Source organism: Podarcis cretensis (assembly GCF_951804945.1).
Source record: "Podarcis cretensis genome assembly, chromosome: 16".
In the NCBI taxonomy this organism is placed as follows: Eukaryota; Metazoa; Chordata; class Lepidosauria; order Squamata; family Lacertidae; genus Podarcis; species Podarcis cretensis.
Genome location: NC_137186.1, coordinates 42,878,778 through 42,896,672, shown reverse-complemented (window position 1 = coordinate 42,896,672; position 17,895 = coordinate 42,878,778). Strand labels below are relative to the sequence as shown.

Genomic DNA, 17,895 nt, shown 5'->3' with positions numbered 1-17,895 from the left:
GAAATATTAAATCAAGAAATCAGATTGGATCAAGAAATAAATGGAATATCCCTAGGAGAGAAAATATACAAAATAAGTCTCAACCCTGTGACTCTCCTACCCCTCCCTGACGATGGCACCCCACATCACGACTGTTCCCAAGTGGTTCACCATGCCGAAAAACCACGGGAGGACCTTGACTATCTCCCCTTAACCAACCCCGACCTCATCCTGTACACTGTACACTGACGGGAGCTCAAAGATTGTGGGAGGGGAACGGAAAAGCGGATATGCTGTTGTTAGCGACACCGACATCTTAGAAGCATGCCCTGTCCATGCTAAGTACAGCGCACAGGCTGCCGAACTTGTTGCCCTGATCCGAGCCTGCGAATTGGGGGCGGGACAAAGAATCACCATTTACACAGATTCAAAATATTGCTTTGGGTTGGTTCATGCCACCGGACAGATCTGGCTGCAGAGGGGCTTTCTGACCGCTGCAGGCACCCAAATAGCCCACGCACCCCTAGTGCAACGTCTCATGGATTCCATACATCTTCCTGAGGCCATAGCGGTAGTCCATTGTAAAGCCCATACCAAGGGGAAGGACCCAGTTTCAATAGGGAACCGTTGTGCTGATCGCGTAGCGCAAGAAGCAGCCCTCCAACCACTGTCTGCAGACAATGAATTCCAGGGAGCTCAGGTTCCTTCAGATGTGGACTTTGAACTAATGTACAAAACCGCAACCCCAGAAGAGATAAAGGGATGGGAAGAACAAGGAGCTCTCTTAAAAAATGGCATTTGGTACCTTCCCGATAAGAGACTCTTAATGCCCAGACTCTGGGTACCCAAACACTTAAGGATCTTACATCAGTGTACCCACTGGGGAAGGGACAAGCTCATAGACTCAGTACAACGCTGTTGGTATGCCTCAGGACTGGCCCTCGCCGCGAAAGCGGCAGTAAAGAATTGTCACACCTGTCAAACTTTTAATCCAAAACATACCGCCAGATGTCCACCAGGAGCCAGACCATGGGCTTTTGTCCCATTCGAGAGTCTCCAAGTCGATTTTATAGACCTACCCCCTTGTCAGGGCTACAAACATGCCCTTGTCATTATTGATCAATTGACCGGATGGGTGGAATGCTTCCCGACTCGTCGAACTACTGCCCAAATAGTTGCAAAAATTCTACTGCATGAAATTATACCACGATTTGGGGTTCCAAGACACATAGACAGTGACAGGGGCTCACACTTCATCTCCGACGTAGTTCAACAAGTAGCTAAAGCTCTAGGGGTCAAATGGAAATTACACACCCCATATCACCCCCCTTCCTCAGGGCAGGTTGAGAGAATGAACCAGCAGCTTAAGTCTCAGCTAGGAAAACTCTGCAGAGACTCGGGAATCAAATGGGTCAATGCCCTCCCCTTGGTCTTACACAATCTCAGGGCATGCCCCCATGGGAACCTGAACTTATCTCCTTATGAATTACTTTTTGGGAGACCCTCCCCCGTGTACAACAGGCAATTTCCCCCATAAGAAATAGAAGTAGGTGAGTCTGAATTAACCAAATATATAATACAGCTCCAGAAGCAACTGATTGTTCTCCACAGATACGCGGCAGCGAGGCAAAACATACCTCTAGACGAGAACATCCATCCGTTCCAACCAGGGGACTGGGTACTGGCAAAGACTTACCAGAAGGTACCCCTACAGCCCACCTGGGAAGGACCCTACCAGGTACTTCTAACTACCCCAACCTCCGTCAAGGTAGCAGAGAAGTCGGCCTGGCTACATCATACCTGCTGCAAACCTGCTTCCCCACCTGACTCCGCCACTGGCAACGCACCCTACTCTACTCCCCCACAACCGGCAGAAGACGACACCGACATAGAGGTGAAACAACAGACCGGACCAGATCGGGGCACGCATCGAGCCCTACAGACCAGACCAGATCGGGGTACGCATCGAGCCCTACAGACCGGACCAGATCGGGGCACAGATCAAGCCCTACAGACTGGACCAGATCGGGGCAGGAATCGGGCCCTACCTGCTTCAACACCAGCACCGACCCATTGGACCTCAGAAATCGTCGCAACAACGGACAACCGGGAGCAACCCCCGATCCGCCTCCGACTCCGTAAGACACCGCTTCACGCCATTTGACAGCTCGACAGCACGCCGTTTGACAGCTCGCTCTTTTGACAGCTCGCCTTTGTCAGCTCACCTTTTGACAGCTCACCCTTTGACAGCTCACCTTTTGACAGCTCGCCTTTTGACAGCTTCGCCTTTTGACAGCTTCGCCTTTTGACAGCTCGCCTTCTTGACAGTTTGCCTTTCACAGCCTACTGCTTACCACCACCCTGTTCCGACCACCATGCTCTTCACCAGACGCATCATACCTCCTCCCTTCTCTGTCCTACTCGTGTTTCCCATTTTTGCCACAACCTTGACCGCCATGACCACGCATGTTTCATGCCCAGGATTACAAATTGAGCACCAATATCTTGACTTCGGCATTGTGGATATGGTGAAAACAGGGACATTGGACCGCCTCTGGGATTTTGACTTCTGCATACCGGAGACCCGTGTCCTCCTCCGCCATTCCATACTACCTACCCTAACCACACAACAAACTTGGGAACTGTTTGTCCGTTCTCCAACTTACACCCCACTCAGCAAACTCATACTAAGCAGAGATGGTCCCTGGAACCGAGCCCGCTGTATAAATGGTTCCTATACACTATTCTCCGACTGTGTGCCCCAACAATCGCTGAACTGGACAATTTTAGACAATGGCGGTGGGGAATCAGTTTACACTGACCGAAATCACCCGACCGACCGTCTGATCCATGGATTTTACTGACAGAGAGTGGACTCCATACCTCGCCCCACCACCCGTCAAGGAGTTTGCCTCCGAAGGTACTGCTGTGTCTGGAACATCGGCCTTGCCTTCACCTGGGATGGCAGAGCATACCTTGAGGGCTGGTATCACTCCACCACCCCACCCGGGGAGTGGGATACCTCGGGGCCTCAAAGATGTGGCAGTGTAGCTACAAACCTCACCTACCTACATCGACAAGACCCCCTCCACCCTGTGGGCACAGCACCTCGACAAAGGGGGGAACTGTCGATATCTTAACCCCCTACCAATGACGACCTGTTATCCACCTGGCATTCCAACACCTACGTGAAGCTGGTCTCCGAAATTGCAAAACAAACGACCACCGACGATTGTTGGATCTGTGCCAACGCCCCGGCTCACCTCCACAGCGGCATTCCTTTTCTTGGAGTACCCCTCACCTTACAACAACACCTCTCTGCCGACGTACAGTCCTGGAACCTGACGGCTGTAAACTTAACTCACCAGTACATTTACCTAACCGGACCTACGAAAAGTGACCTCTGTCGAAAGTTCAGCGGCAATGACAGGATGATTGGAGAAAGCACCTGTAAGTACATCATTGACATCACCCTGACCGGTAGAATCACCTTGTGGCGACAGGGCACCCCCTCTACCCATCCAGATCTGTTGTCTGCCTGGAAACAAGTAATGAACTTGCCTGATTCTTGGGACCCCTCCCCCGTTTCCCAGTGCTTTTTCCGTACCTTTCTCACCGGCCGCATAGACTCCTGCCTACAGGGATTGTTTTGGGTGTGCGGCCATCGTGGCTATGTATGGGCCAGCCCCCACTCCCGAGGCACCTGCTACCTTGGACTTATCTTGCCTGGGATCAGGGTCACCCCAGACCTTCCCCCTGGAAGGAGACACAATAAGAGGGCAAAGGACTTATCAGAACTTTCCGATGTGTCAGCCAATGGGGAAACCTATGGGCGAGCCCTCTTCCCCGCCTACGGAGCAGGTTCCAACCATGTTGACATCCTTAAACTGACTGACATTCTATTAACCTTTATGGAGGAATCTAACGCGGCAACCCAGTCCATCCTAACAGAGTTGACGGAGGTCAGACAGATGGCGATTCAGAATCGCCTTGCTTTAGACTATATTCTGGCTTCGACCGGAGGCGTATGTGCCCTCGTAGGAACCGAGTGCTGTACGTACGTCTCTGATCAGACCTTGAACATTACGGGACATCTCAACAATATCCACAAACTGACAGACGAGCTTAGAGATATCCAACATGAAGGCCTATCCGATGCTCAATTTTAGAGCTGGCTACCAGGATCTGCATGGATAAAACATCTCTTGGGAAACGGGCTCCTGATTCTGATCACCGTTGCTATTTGCATCGCTTTCTTCTGCTGCGCTATCCATTGCTTCCCGCTTTGCTGTCAAACGTGCAACTCCTGTGTTCCGTTTCTCCGCTCCCGCACGCCTGCCTCTCACAGGATGTTCCCGCTGGGAACCCCTTCAACTTTCATCGAGATGGGACCCCTAGGAGCCCCGCGAAATCCGGATTCTGGGTATGGCATGTCAGACTTTTACTACCTTGTGTGGAGAAAAGGATTGCGCGGTGTCCACCTTCGCAATCTTATCTCCGAAGGGGGGAACTGTAGCAGGAGAACCCCCTTCATTACAATGTAATGCACAAGCACCACGCACACACACACACCTCCCACCTCCCCGAGCCTGGAGATGTCCCTTCTAGAGGGGCATCCCCTAAAAGCCTTCTGTAAATAAGGAAGCACCAGCTTGACAGCTCCGCACGGAACCCCTTTATTTTCATATATTTTCCCTTAATAGACCGTAACACTCTACCTCGCCCTATCCTTATTATGGGTAGACCAACCGCCTGAACTCGGGGTCAATCGGCTGCCGTTTCAGCCAATCAGCATTACCGAACAGCGCCCCTTGTGGCGGCCACACAGGTACTGCAGGCAGCAGGCACCCGCTTCTCTATCTTTGACAGTTCTCAAATACAAAGTTTCCGAGTCCAATTGACCGTGACTGATTTATTCAAAATGTTGCAAACCGCTTCCGGGAATGTGGGAGTCATAAAGCCAAGGCGGAGGCTTGTAAATACTGCAGGGTGCCCCCTGACATTCCTCTAGGCAATGATTACCTTATATGGTGACGGGTGCAATAAAAGCCTTGACCGGATGAGGTAACAGGAGACTTTGGAAAACGGCCATGTGGCTGGGAGGACAAAGGATAATAAAGGTTGCCGGAGGAGAGAGGTTGGACGGAGCTGCCCAGCCATTATGAGAATACTCTCTGCCTCATTTCTATGCTATGCTAAGCACCATCTATGATGGCAGGATTCCGTCAAATGGTGCCCCGTGTGAGGCTCGCTTAAAAGAAGAGGAAAACTTAAGAGAAAAGAGGCTGACTAAAGAAAGCAGTGTGAGACTGACTACAGAGGAAACCGTGTGAGGTTTATTGATCCAAGTTACGGATATCATCGACTCACCATGTCCGGCAAGGGTTGCACAGCACTGATTCATCTACAGATCCCGGTGAGTCGATCCCTTTTATATTGATTTTAGAAATATGGGCAGCTCCCTGTCTTATCCCCAACAGAAATTTTTAAAGGACTTAAAATTTCTCCTCTCCTCCAACAAATTGGAAGTTCCTGAGGGTGATTTGATATAGCTTATTCAAGCCATCAATGAGCATTGCCTCTGGTTTCCTGCAGATGGGACTTGGGAATTAAAACAATGGGATAAGATTGGAGCACATTTTCATGGGCACCCCAGCTTTGGGGTTCGGATTCTAAATGCATGGTGCAAGGTTTGTTATGCCATGGGCTCTTTATCACCAAAAAATATCTCTATGGTAGCGTTGCCAACATCACCTCCGGCTTCTTTAGTCCAGCCTGCTGTGATGCCGCCTGTTCCGGCACTTGCCTTGCCCACAAAACCAGACCCCAAGCCTCCAGACTATAATTCCTCACCAGAGGATACAATCCCGCAAAAATGCCATGGTCTGGCTAGCAATGATCCTACTCTCTCACCAGCAGAACCAGCCACTCCTTTTCAACGTGCAGTTTTTGCCTGTTCCTTAAATCAGGATACTGTGGCATTTCCCGTTATAGTGCCACCTGCTGGTGCTCCAGCAGGAACTCAAGCCCAGCACCAACCTTTTGACTTTAAAATCTTGAAAGAGCTGCAGCTGTCAGTAAAAGTCAAGGAACAAATACAGCCAATGGGAACTTTACAACCTGGCATGCCAAATCCAAATATGCTCCCACGAGAATATCAGTTGGCGGTGATTGATTTAAAGGACTGTTTCTTCTCTATCCCACTGGCTCCAGCAGACAGGGAACGGTTTGCTTTTACATTGCCAGTATATAACAATTCGCAGCCCACCCAGCGATATAAGTGGGTTGTCCTGCCTCAGGGCATGTGGAACTCCCCTACACTTTGTCAACATTTTGTGGGTGAAGCATTGAAACCTTTCCGCATGCGCCACCTAGAGGACAAGCCTTTGTGGGTTCCAGCTCGATGCGTGCAGCCATGGCGAGTCCCTTCAATTGCGGAAGTGCCTTCCCCACCATCTGCCTCGCCATCCTTTGTTGCACCGTTATACAAGGAAGAGAAGCAGACGACCCAGTCCAGTTGAAACCACCATATTTCACCTTATCAGCTGGCAAGCCGCAGTCGTCAGAATCCTACTTTGGCTGGCAGTTTCCACGGCTCAGCCACTCTCAAACTAAAAGAACTGTGTTATTGAATAAGACTTTTAGGGGAGAAAATTATCATAAGATATGGAGGGATAATACTTTTGTACAAGATATGATTATGTTTACCAGTTTATTGCATGCTCCTAGATGCTGGCTGTGCATGCACATATCCCCTTTTGCCCGTCATTCAGGCTTTATGCTTCATGGTGTGCCTGTCAATGGATCTTTTCAATTTACAAATGTTATATCACCTAACCAAACTTTTTGGCCTCCAGTACAATTGACCCTCCATGAGCCTGCCTCCACTTGTTTCCAAATTAAAGAGGGGAAAGAATCATGGGGCATATATCCAAACTGTCAATATACATTGAATTTCACCTTTAATAGCTCTTGTTCTCTTACAGGAACATACAGTGACCAATCTCAGTGCTATAGAAGTGACACCAGTGCATGGCTAAAAACTAGAAAAGAAACCTACCATGCAAATTGGAGTCTGAATTCTTCTATCCCTGGCTTACCAAATGCTGCTGATGAGCAATTTCATATCAGTTCCTTATTTACTGCAGCCTTTACTTGGTCCCAACAGAGTAGTAATATCAGCTAATTACTCCAAAGAGAGTTATGGTTGCTTTGTGGCAGATCCATGGGCATGGTTATATTCTTGGCTTCTGGATGGAAGTTGGCTTTGACATTTATTGATTTTAGTGATCATTATAGTAGTTATTTGTGTTATTTTGTGTTGCTGTATACAGTGTATTCCTTCCTTAATCTCTATATGTACTGCATGGTTCTCCGGTCAGCGGCCTGCTCCCGCCCTTACAAGAGTCGCTTATCGCGCTTGTTATAACCGTATTGGTACTGACATATATGATTCTGATTAATAAAATAAAGAAAGAGGGCATGTGGGAGTCATAAAGCCAAGGCGGAGGCTTGTAAATACTGCAGGGTGCCCCCTGACATTCCTCTGGGCAATGATTACCTTATATGGTGACGGGTGCAATAAAAGCCTTGACCGGATGAGGTAACAGGAGACTTTGGAAAACGGCCATGCGGCTGGGAGGACAAAGGATAATAAAGGTTGCCGGAGGAGAGAGGTTGGACGGAGCTGCCCGGCCATTATGAGAATACTCTCTGCCTCAACAACTCTTCAAAGATGAAGAAGGAAGAATTATTGCAGTTCAGATCAAATGGCAAGGGGGGAAAATAATAATTGTCGGGATCTATGCACCAAATGGAAATAAAAATGACTTTTTCAAGAATTTGGAGGAAAAACTGTTCGATTATGTAGACCAAAAGATTATTATAATGGGGGATATGAATGGTGTGGTGTCAATGGAAATGGACAGACTAAGAGCAGCAGGGCTCAGTAAAGAAGGGAAATTGCCGAAGACGTTTTTCTCAATGATAAAAAACTGCAATTTAATTGATATTTGGAGACTGAGACACCCACTGGAAAAACAATTTACATTTTACTCGGACCCGAACCAGTCAATGTCGAGAATCGACCAAACATGGGTCTCAAATGAATTAACCCCAAGAATTAGACAAATAGAAATCCAACCGAGAACAATTTCAGATCACAGCCCAATAGAATTCGAATTACAAGGATACGAAGAAAGAACATTTAGATGGAAAATGAACGATTACCTCCTAGATGATCAAAATTTTTTGGAGAAAGCTCAAAAGAATTTGGCGGACTATTTTGCAAACAATTCTAATAAAGGTACAAAAATGAGTACAGTATGGGATGCCAGCAAGGCGGTTATGAGAGGGTTCTTTATTCAACAAAATTCAATTAAGAATAAAAACAGAGAAAAAGCAAAGAAAGAAATCTTAAGACAAATAATGGATAATGAACAGAAATTAGTCAAGAAACCGAACAATGTGAAAGCAAAGCAGAATATAAAGGCTCTACAAACTCAGTTTGCGATGATGATCAACAAAGAAATAGAATGGAATATAAAAAAATGAGACAAAGGAACTTTTAACTGGCTAACAAGTCAGGAAAATGGCTGGCATGGCAAATCAAGAAAAGGAAAGAACAGAATACAATTAATAAAATCATCGTGGAGGGACAAGAAATAGATAGTCCAAAAGGTATCAGGAAAGGATTTCTGGATTTCTACAGGCATCTATATAAAAGAACAGAGAAGAATAATATCAGAAAGATAGAAAGATATCTGAAAGGAAAAAAGGTGCAGAAGATCCCGACAGAAAAAAAAGAAAGGCTGAATGCCCCAATAGAAATTAGTGAAATAAAAGAAGTTATAAAAGAACTCAAAAGAGGGAAGGCTCCGGGGCCGGATGGATTTACAGCACATTATTATAAAGAAATGAAACACATCATGTCAGTACCTTTGAAAGAAGTTATGGACAATATTCTCAAGGAGAAAGAAATCCCTGAAACATGGAAGGAAGCGTTCATCACCTTTATTCCAAAACAGGACTCTGATTTGACACAAGTTAAAAGTTATAGGCCTATTTCATTGTTAAATAGAGATTATAAAATTTTTGCAAGCATTCTAGCGAGGAGAATTAAAATAATATTACAAGAAATTATTCATAAAGACCAAGCGGGTTTCCTACCTGGCAGACAGATGAAAGACAATGTAAGGAATATAATTAATATTTTGGAATATCTGACTGCCAGGAATGAGAAACAAGCAATGTTAATATTCGTGGATGCGGAAAAGGCCTTTGATAATATATCATGGGATTTTATGTTAAAAAATCTGGAATTTATGGAGGTGGGGAAGGAATTCCTTAATGGAATAAAGGCAATATATACTGAGCAAAGAGTTAAGCTAGTTGTAAATAACGTGACTACGGAAGAAATAGAGATAACCAAAGGTACACGACAAGGGTGTCCACTTTCGCCATTGTTATTCATCATGGTTCTGGAAGTCTTTTTAAACTCTATAAGAGAAAATGAGGAAATAAAAGGTAAAAGCCTTTGCCGACGATCTGGTTTTAACGGTGGAAGAACCTTTGGAGAGTACTAAAAATATTCTTACAGAGGTGGAAAGATTTGGCCAAGTGGCAGGTTTTAAATTGAATAAGAGAAAGACCAAAATAATTGCTAAGAATATGGATCAAGAAACGATAGAAATGATGCAACAGCAAATAGGAATAGAAGTGGTGAAGAAGGTGAAATATCTTGGTATTTGGTTAACCCCCAAGAGTATTGATTTGTATCAGAATAATTATATACCAGTGTGGAATGGAATAAAGAAAGATCTGGAGGTGTGGGGACAAATGAAACTATCGATGTGGGGGAGGATTTCAACGATAAAGATGAGCGTTCTGCCAAAATTACTATTTCTGTTTCAGACAATTCCAGTAATCAGAGGGACGGCAATTTTTAAGGAATGGCAAAGAACAATTTCAAGGTATATCTGGCAGGGTAAAAAGCCAAGAATCCAATTTAAGTTATTAACAGATGCTAAAGAAAGAGGAGGCTTCGCCCTGCCAGACCTGAAATTATATTACGAAGCGTCATGTCTCTGCTGGTTAAAGGAATGGATAAAATTAGAAAATACGGAGTTGTTAGATTTAGAAGGATTTGATAATAGATTTGGGTGGCACGCATATTTATGGTCTGGAAAGAAGAAAGGTCATATAGGTTTTGAGAACCACATCTTCCGAAGATCGTTGAAAGAAATTTGGGATAGGTATAAAAACCTACTTGAGCCTAAAACACCACACTGGTTGTCTCCATTAGAGGTTATGAGTGTTAAAAAAATTAATATGAGGAAAAATTGGATTACATATGGAGATTTAATCGTTAAGGAAGGGGGGAGATGGAAAATGAAACCCTATGAAGAGGTAAAGGAGCATGTATATGATTGGTTGCATTATTTACAAACAAATGAAATGTTTAAGAAGGATTTTAAAGAATATGGATATGCAGAGAAAGAGTCAAAATTTCAAACAGAAATAATAAATAATGAACATAAAATATTATCTAAAATGTATAAAATTTTGCTGGAATGGCATACAAAAGATGAGGAAGTTAAATCTGTTATGATAAAATGGGCCAAGGACTTTGGATATAATATACAAATGGATGATTGGATTAAATTATGGAATGAAAATATGAAATTTACTGCATGTACAGCGTTAAAAAGAAAATATTATGAAAATGATGTATCGATGGTATATTACACCGGTGAAACTTGCAAAAATGTATAAAACATGTAAGAAATGTTGGAAATGTAAAGAAAAAGATGGTACTTTCTATCATATGTGGTGGGAATGTAAAAAAGTGAAGAGCTTCTGGGAATTGATTTACAATGAATTGAAGAAAATGTTGAAATATACATTTGTTAAGAAACCAGAGGCTTTTCTTTTAGGAATTATAGGAAATGAAGTAAATAGAAAGGACTGTAAACTTTTTCAATATGCAGTAACAGCGGCGAGAATATTATTGGCTCAGAATTGGAAACAAGAACAAGTACCAACATTAGAGGAGTGGAGAATGAAGCTGATGGACTATGCAGAACTTGATAAACTGACAGGGAAGATCAGATATCTACGAGACCAAAAGTTTATCGAGGACTGGGGAAAGCTGGTGGAGTATTGGGAAGGTATAAGTGATAGAGAAATAACGTTGGTGGCATTTAAAGAAGCTCTGTAAAAGTTTGAAGAAATATTGCAAAAAAGAAAAACAGGTACTAAAGGGTTACTTAAAGGCAATAGCGAATTTAAGAAATGTGTAATTAAAAATTTAATTCGGATGATTATCAGAGAGGCTGAAGGAAGTCCAAAAGTGAAATATCTGTTAAAGTTGAAATGTGATGTGTTATGTATTTTTATGGTGAAAATTCAAAAAAAAAATTCAAAAAAAAATATCTCTGCCTCATTGTGTCTTCTTTCTATGCTATGTTAAGCACCATCTATGACGGCAGGATTCCGTCACGGGAAGGCGAAAGTGCTTTGAACTTCAAGGACAATATTCTTCATAAATTCACCATAAATCAGCCGTATATCGGATTTTCACCGGACCACTTTTATTCTGCTTCATATTACAAGGACTATCAAAGGGGGGTGGCCTGATACCAGTCAGCCATAATCCCTTGACCGAGCAGGCACGTACTCTGCAGCCCTTCCCAGTTGACATGGCAACCTTGATAGTCATTTCTAGGGGTGTAACTTAGGGGATTAGGAGCTAATAAAAGTTGGGGTCTTCTTTTGTTCTGGGCTTCCATCTTGCTTCATCTTGTGGGCGGTGGGAGTCCTGTCGCGACTGTCTTTCTTCAATAAAGACCAAGCCTACAGGCTGCTGATTTGCTCCAAATTGCTCTGGTTGGTGTCTTGATTTTACCCAAGGGAGCCCTCGGATTTTCCGGTAATAAAGCAAAACAAAATGCAGCCACCCTTCAGAATCTGCACTTCTCCGAATTTTGCAGTGTGGTGCTTCAGCCATGGAATGCGTTCGAGAATGTGAATGCTGGTGGGAAAGGGGTTGCATCAATGCATGTATTAGTGAAAGTAAACTACAAAAATCACAGTGGAAAACTGAATTTTAAATTAGAAAAAATGAGAAACTGAGACAACCAGAATCAACACATTTCCCCATCTCTAGCCTACTGGTTTAATCTGCTGCTCTCTGGAGAGCCTCTTTGGAAGAGCAGAAAGAAATTTTCAGGTGCTAGAGGCAAAGGCCACAGGAATGCTACTTGTTAAGAGAGCTGAAAGTGGTTTAGGGTTTGTTTTGCTACATGTGATAGACACACAGAGATTTTGACCCGTTGATCTTTCTGATCAAGTCGATTTTTGAAATAAAACCTGTGCAATCTGTTCAGCAAGAGGGCCCAAAGTGGAAGGTGTATGCATGAGTCAGATGGCCGGCTTCAGTTCTTGGGGGGGGGGGGCTACAGGAGAATTTTCCTCCACCTCTCAGGGTGGAGCTCCTCACAGCTGTCTCTTGATGAATTCCAGAGCCCAAACTAAGTATACAGACATACTCCACCATCATCCTGAGCAGCTGCCTGTCTTCTTCAGTGCAGCACATGGAGGGATTTAATTTGGAGTCAATTTAAATTTCAATTGTCTGTGAAATCAAAATCAATAGGCTATAGTTCAACGGTGCAAATAAGGCATAACTGAGGAATCGCTGGTGGATTGCATAGGGTAAGAGACCACAGAAAGCAGAGGCGAGGTAATCGCGGTGGGCCATTAGAGAATTATGCTGAACATTAACAAGTAAATTACAAAGCCTTTGCTCTTCGGGAGAGCAATGAGCAGAGGGGAGTGGGCAATGGGCCCCAGGAAGGACCATCTCTCCACCTTGGGGTGGAGAAGCAAAGCCCAGGGAAGTGGCAGCCAGGGACTTTTTCTGCTTCTTTTAAATATCAGAGTATCTTATTCCCGCCTTGTAGGGAGTTGGACTAGATGACCCTCAGGACCCAAATGTGAGCACAACTGGATCCCTTAGAAAAACCCGAATCACAATTCTTCTCAGTTCTTTGTTTCAACTTCATTTTTGGGATGCTTTTGAAAGCTCTGATTCTTTCAAGTCTTGCTGATAAAAATATAAGACTGCTGCATGAGAATGTGTATTCTTGAAGTTCCTCACCTGACAGCATGTCCAAATGGGACCCATGCGAAAGCCTATTTGACTCAGACTGTGTACACACATTTTATTCCGGAAACAATGGGAATCTGCTTGTTTTTTTCTATGTAGCCCCACACAATCTAGAGCAATACCCTTTTCTTTTCTTTCTTGGATTTCTGGGGCAAAAGAACTCAGGGTGGTCCCCATGAAATAGTCCCCCCAAATCACAATGCACCCATAGTGAAACTTCCTGCTGTGGGGATGCTTGCAAAGTAAGGAAAAAGGAGATGTCATCTGCTTGTCTCCATCGGAGGCAAAAGCAGACTGTGGAGGTGAAATCTGCCAAAGGCCATTGCAAGATTTGGGGTCTGTGAGCTTTGGCAGGTGCCTCCCAGCCCTGCTGGAGGGGCCAAAAGACCATCTCATTCAGCACCCTCCACCCCAGAGTGGCCTGCCAGACACCCTCCAGGATACCCACAAGCAAGACAGAAGCACAATCACATTCTTCTTCCCCAGCAACTGGTATGCAGAGCAAAGCCACACCTTTTATCCTGGAGGAAATTCATAGCCATCGTGGCAAATGGTTGTGGGTGCTTTCTTGTCCTCTGTGAATTTGTCCAATCCTCTTTTAAAGCAGTCCAGGTGAGCAGCCATCACAGCCTCTTGTGGGAGCCATTGCTATAGTTTAACTGCACTGTGAAGAAGTCCTTCCCTTCACCTGTCCTCCTGAATCTCCCAGCCTTCAGCTTCTCCCCACCATGACTGGCCTCGGTGTCAGACATCAAACAGGACACCCCACTCACCCAAACCTATCTGGTTCAACTTTAGGGTTCAGAAAGGATTCCCCCCCCCCATGCAGAATCCTTATGCAAGCTCCCATCACACCCAGGTCGCAGAATTGTTTTAATCCCTCACCTGGGGTATAGCAAACAGACCTCCCCCTGCAAGAGAACCCATATCCACACAAGGCAGTTGTTTCTCTTGATGGCTGCTGATAGGCTGCAGCCCTGTGGGGATGGGGGACCCTTGCCGGCCGGCTGGCAGGACCAGGCCTTAAGAGACGCTTAACTACTCTCACCATGATATATTATCTGCAGTTCACATCTCTCCTCCTAATTTATAGCTTTTCTGTCATTTTCAGCAGCTCCCAAACAGCATTATTTAACTTTTATTTGCATTTAATAATAATTCACTTTTCCTCAGCGCGTAGCAAATTATCATAATCAGACTGGAGCTGAGATTGAATTTCATCAACAGTTGGAGGGCTTTCGTTCCCCCACTCCTCTCTTAGATTAGAGAGTCATCTACATAGAAATGGCTCTTGCGCGATGACAGAAGAGAACACGGCTTATTAACTGGGGAGGGAAGAGGCAGCGTTGCGGCCAAAGCAAAGGGCGGCTTTTGCACAGAGCAATCCAAGAATGCAGAGAGAAGGAATCTGACTGTTGTCTCTGAGGAAATTGGCTGTGGAGTGAAGGGGGCTGCAAGGGTGCAAGGAGGGATGGATCTGTCTCTTCCAGGTTTGGAGAGTCCAGTTTCTGCAGCTCCAAGGAACCCTCATACAACCTATGCAGCAGGGCTGTGCACCAGGCAGACTGGGGACAGACCCCAATTCTGGGCTTCAGAAAACAGCCCAATTCAATCTAAAACCCTTTAGTCCAATTCAGCTTTGGGTGGGGCCAAAGCCAAATAAGAAACTGAAGCTTTCTGCCTCCATCATTTATTGTTATAGGGTAATCCAAAAAATGAGAGAGAGAGAGAGAGAGAGAGAATCTAACATAGAATTATAGGGTTGGAAGGCACCCTGGGAGTCATCTAGTCCAACCCCCTGTAGTGCAGATGTCCGGAGGATGGCAGCACAAGAACGAGCCTTTTCTGTGGTGGCTCCCCATTTGTGGAATGCTCTCCCCAGGGAGGCTCACCTGGAGCCTTCCATTACATATCTTTAGGCACCAGGTGAAAATGTTCCTCTTCAATCAGGCCTTTGGCTGATTAACATCCTATGGGCTTTAAAATGGGGAAATGGGAGGGCAGAGGCATTATTGGATGGCTTGTGGTATAGGGACGCAGGTGGCGCTGTGGGTTAAAGCCTCAGCGCCTAGGGCTTGCCGATCGAAAGGTCGGCGGTTCGAATCCCTGCGGCGGGGTGCGCTCCCGCTGCTCGGTCCCAGCGCCTGCCAACCTAGCAGTTCGAAAGCACCTCCGGGTGCAAGTAGATAAATAGGGACCGCTTACCAGCGGGAAGGTAAACGGCGTTTCCGTGTGTGGCTCTGGCTCGCCAGAGCAGCGATGTCACGCTGGCCACGTGACCCGGAAGTGTCTCCGGACAGCGCTGGCCCCTGGCCTCTTAAGTGAGATGGGCGCACAACCCCAGAGTCTGTCAAGACTGGCCCGTATGGGCAGGGGTACCTTTACCTTTTACCTTTAATATTTTTTAAAAAAATCATTTTCTGCATTGACCATTTGCCTGGAAATTCATTGCTGGGATCAAAGCTGAGGGCGGAAATCCTTTTCCCCGCTGGAAAAATAAAAATGCCAGCCTGGTTGTTTTGCTTCTTCCCTTTTAGCCAAACAGGCTCCAGAGTCTACTAGAGTCAAATGAAACTTTTAAAAGTCTTGTTCTTACGAATGGCCAGGGATCCTCCAGAGCAGGAGGAGAAATACGGCCGGCCCCATGCTCAGACCTAATGAGAAAAAGAACAAGGCAAGACGGAAGCTTAACAAGAAATACTGGACAAGTCCCCCAAGAAAAACTACACACTGCGATGCAGGGAGGGAGGGAGCCTGCCAGCAGCCCCTGCCTGGCCGTATTGATCTGGTCCCAAGAAATAGGAGGAGAGGCCTCCAGGCGAGAGATAAATGGCAAGAGATAGCAAGCACCAGGCCTGATGAAAACCCCTGGGCGGAGAAGGGTGGTGGAGATGCAGTTTAAATCAAAGGGCAAATCCACCCAAGGCAATGCGATAAAAGGATTTGTGCTTTTGGTTAAAAGGAAGGAGGGGCCAGGAAGGGATGGAGGAGGGAGCCTGGGGTTCCTTGCAGGGGAGAAGGCAAATGTGGCAGAATGCAGCAGCGGTGGGCTTGTGCAGAAGGCAAAAAGAGCGACAGTGGTTGGGACTTCTGAGACCGGGGTTCAAATCGCCTCTTAGGCCTTAAGCTTGCTGGGCAGCTCTTGGCCAGTCAGCCTTATCTACCTCACAGGACCATAGGCGGTGGAGAAGCCAAGGCAACCATCACACACACAGGGTGTGGGGGTGTGGGAAAGAGAGAGAGAGAGAGAGAGAGAGAGAGAGAGAGAGAGAGTCTGGTTTCATTTTAACTTAGCTAGTTACATATTATTCGTTTGAGCACAAGCCTGAATTTCAGAGCACGTGCAGAGTTCCTTTCAGAAGAGAGGATCCAAGAGAAAGCACCTTTGGTCAACTGGCTGAGTAGTTCCAAAACACCAAGCACAGAGGCAATGCTTTACCTACTTATGAGAATCTTAGACCAGGAAAAGCTGACCTCTGAATGGGGACAGATGGTTCTTTTGGCCAGCTGTGGGAAAGATCCCATGTCTGATGTCAAAGTTCTAGGTCAAGGGTAGGCAAACTAAGGCCCGTGGGCCGGATGCAGCCCATTCGCCTTCTCAATCCAGCCCGCAGATGGTCCAGGAATTGCCGTGTTTTTACACGAGTAGAATGTATGCTTTTATTTAAAATGCATCTCTGGGTTATTTGTGGGGCATAGGAATTTGTTCATTTTTGTTTTTCAAAATATAGTCCAGCCCACCACGTGGTCTGAGGGACGGCTGAAAAAGTTTGCTGACCCCTGCTCTAGGTAGCCAAACAGCCATTCATTTAGAGGCTGGGTCCACTGCTTTAAAGGCTCTGCCGCTGCATCCATTCAGGCCAGCTGGGGGGAGGGTAAGGGATTAAAGGGATTAAAGTCCGGGATGTCTGCATGTTCAGGGCTCACAACAACATGGATGGAAGATCTTAGACACTCAAAGGACCCCTGTGAGTCTGTTCCAAAGATAAGAGTTCACCACAGGTGGAATATAGTCCACCTTTTCTTCCAAGGGAGTCAGGGACATCCTGTTGAATTTCAGGACCCTGTTCAAGACCACAGATGCGCGAGAAACTTCGCACAGTGGCCACACTAACTGGAGCAGGGCAGGCATCGGGTCCGTGTGGCCCAGAAGACCCACAGCCCATCCTGCCCCCATCCCACTGGGACCCCCTGCCCGGCCACTCACCTCCCCACGTCCTCTGGCCTTCTCTTCTGGCGCATCCTGGTTCCACTTTGCAATGGGAGCTGAGCACCAGCTGGGCTCCTGTTCCCCGGTGCCACCTCCCACCAGAGGATCAGGTCTGAGGACGGCAGGAGACTGAGTGGGTAGTGGTGGAAGCAGCCTCAGGAGCGGGGGCCTGATGGGCTGGTGGGGGAGGCAGGTGTGCTGGGGGGGGCTGTCCAGGGCCTGGCACCGATATGGCCTTTGTGTTAGGCTCGGGTGTGCTTGAGGGACATGGGGATCAGACAAGGAAAGGCAAGTTTTAAGAGGTTAGTGAACACGGGGATAAGTGATCCATCGGTCTTTAACAAGAAGAAGAAGAAGAAGAAGAAGAAGAAGAAGAAGAAGAAGAAGAAGAAGAATCTGCAAAACTCTTGCAAAAACAACTGCTTGGATCTTGTTTCTGTGAATCTGTGGCTCCCTGGCCCTAAATCGTTCCCATCTGGAAGATGCAGCCAAGAATTATGAGCCCACTCTGGAGAATTTGTAGCTGCTCTTCCGCAAG

General features: G+C 46.1%; 2 long non-coding RNA genes across 2 annotated transcripts in view; both read left to right on the top strand.

Moving 5' to 3' along the window:
- Positions 1 to 17,895, top strand: part of LOC307205453 — a 422,161-nt gene that overhangs the window by 30,797 nt on the left and 373,469 nt on the right. The window lies entirely within an intron of this gene.
- Positions 4,690 to 17,895, top strand: part of LOC307205460 — a 261,192-nt gene continuing 247,986 nt past the window's right edge. The window contains exons 1-2 of the long non-coding RNA XR_013834017.1: positions 4,690 to 4,924; positions 11,486 to 11,693. This is a non-coding gene — a long non-coding RNA (uncharacterized lncRNA). The remainder of the gene's footprint in view (positions 4,925 to 11,485; positions 11,694 to 17,895) is intronic.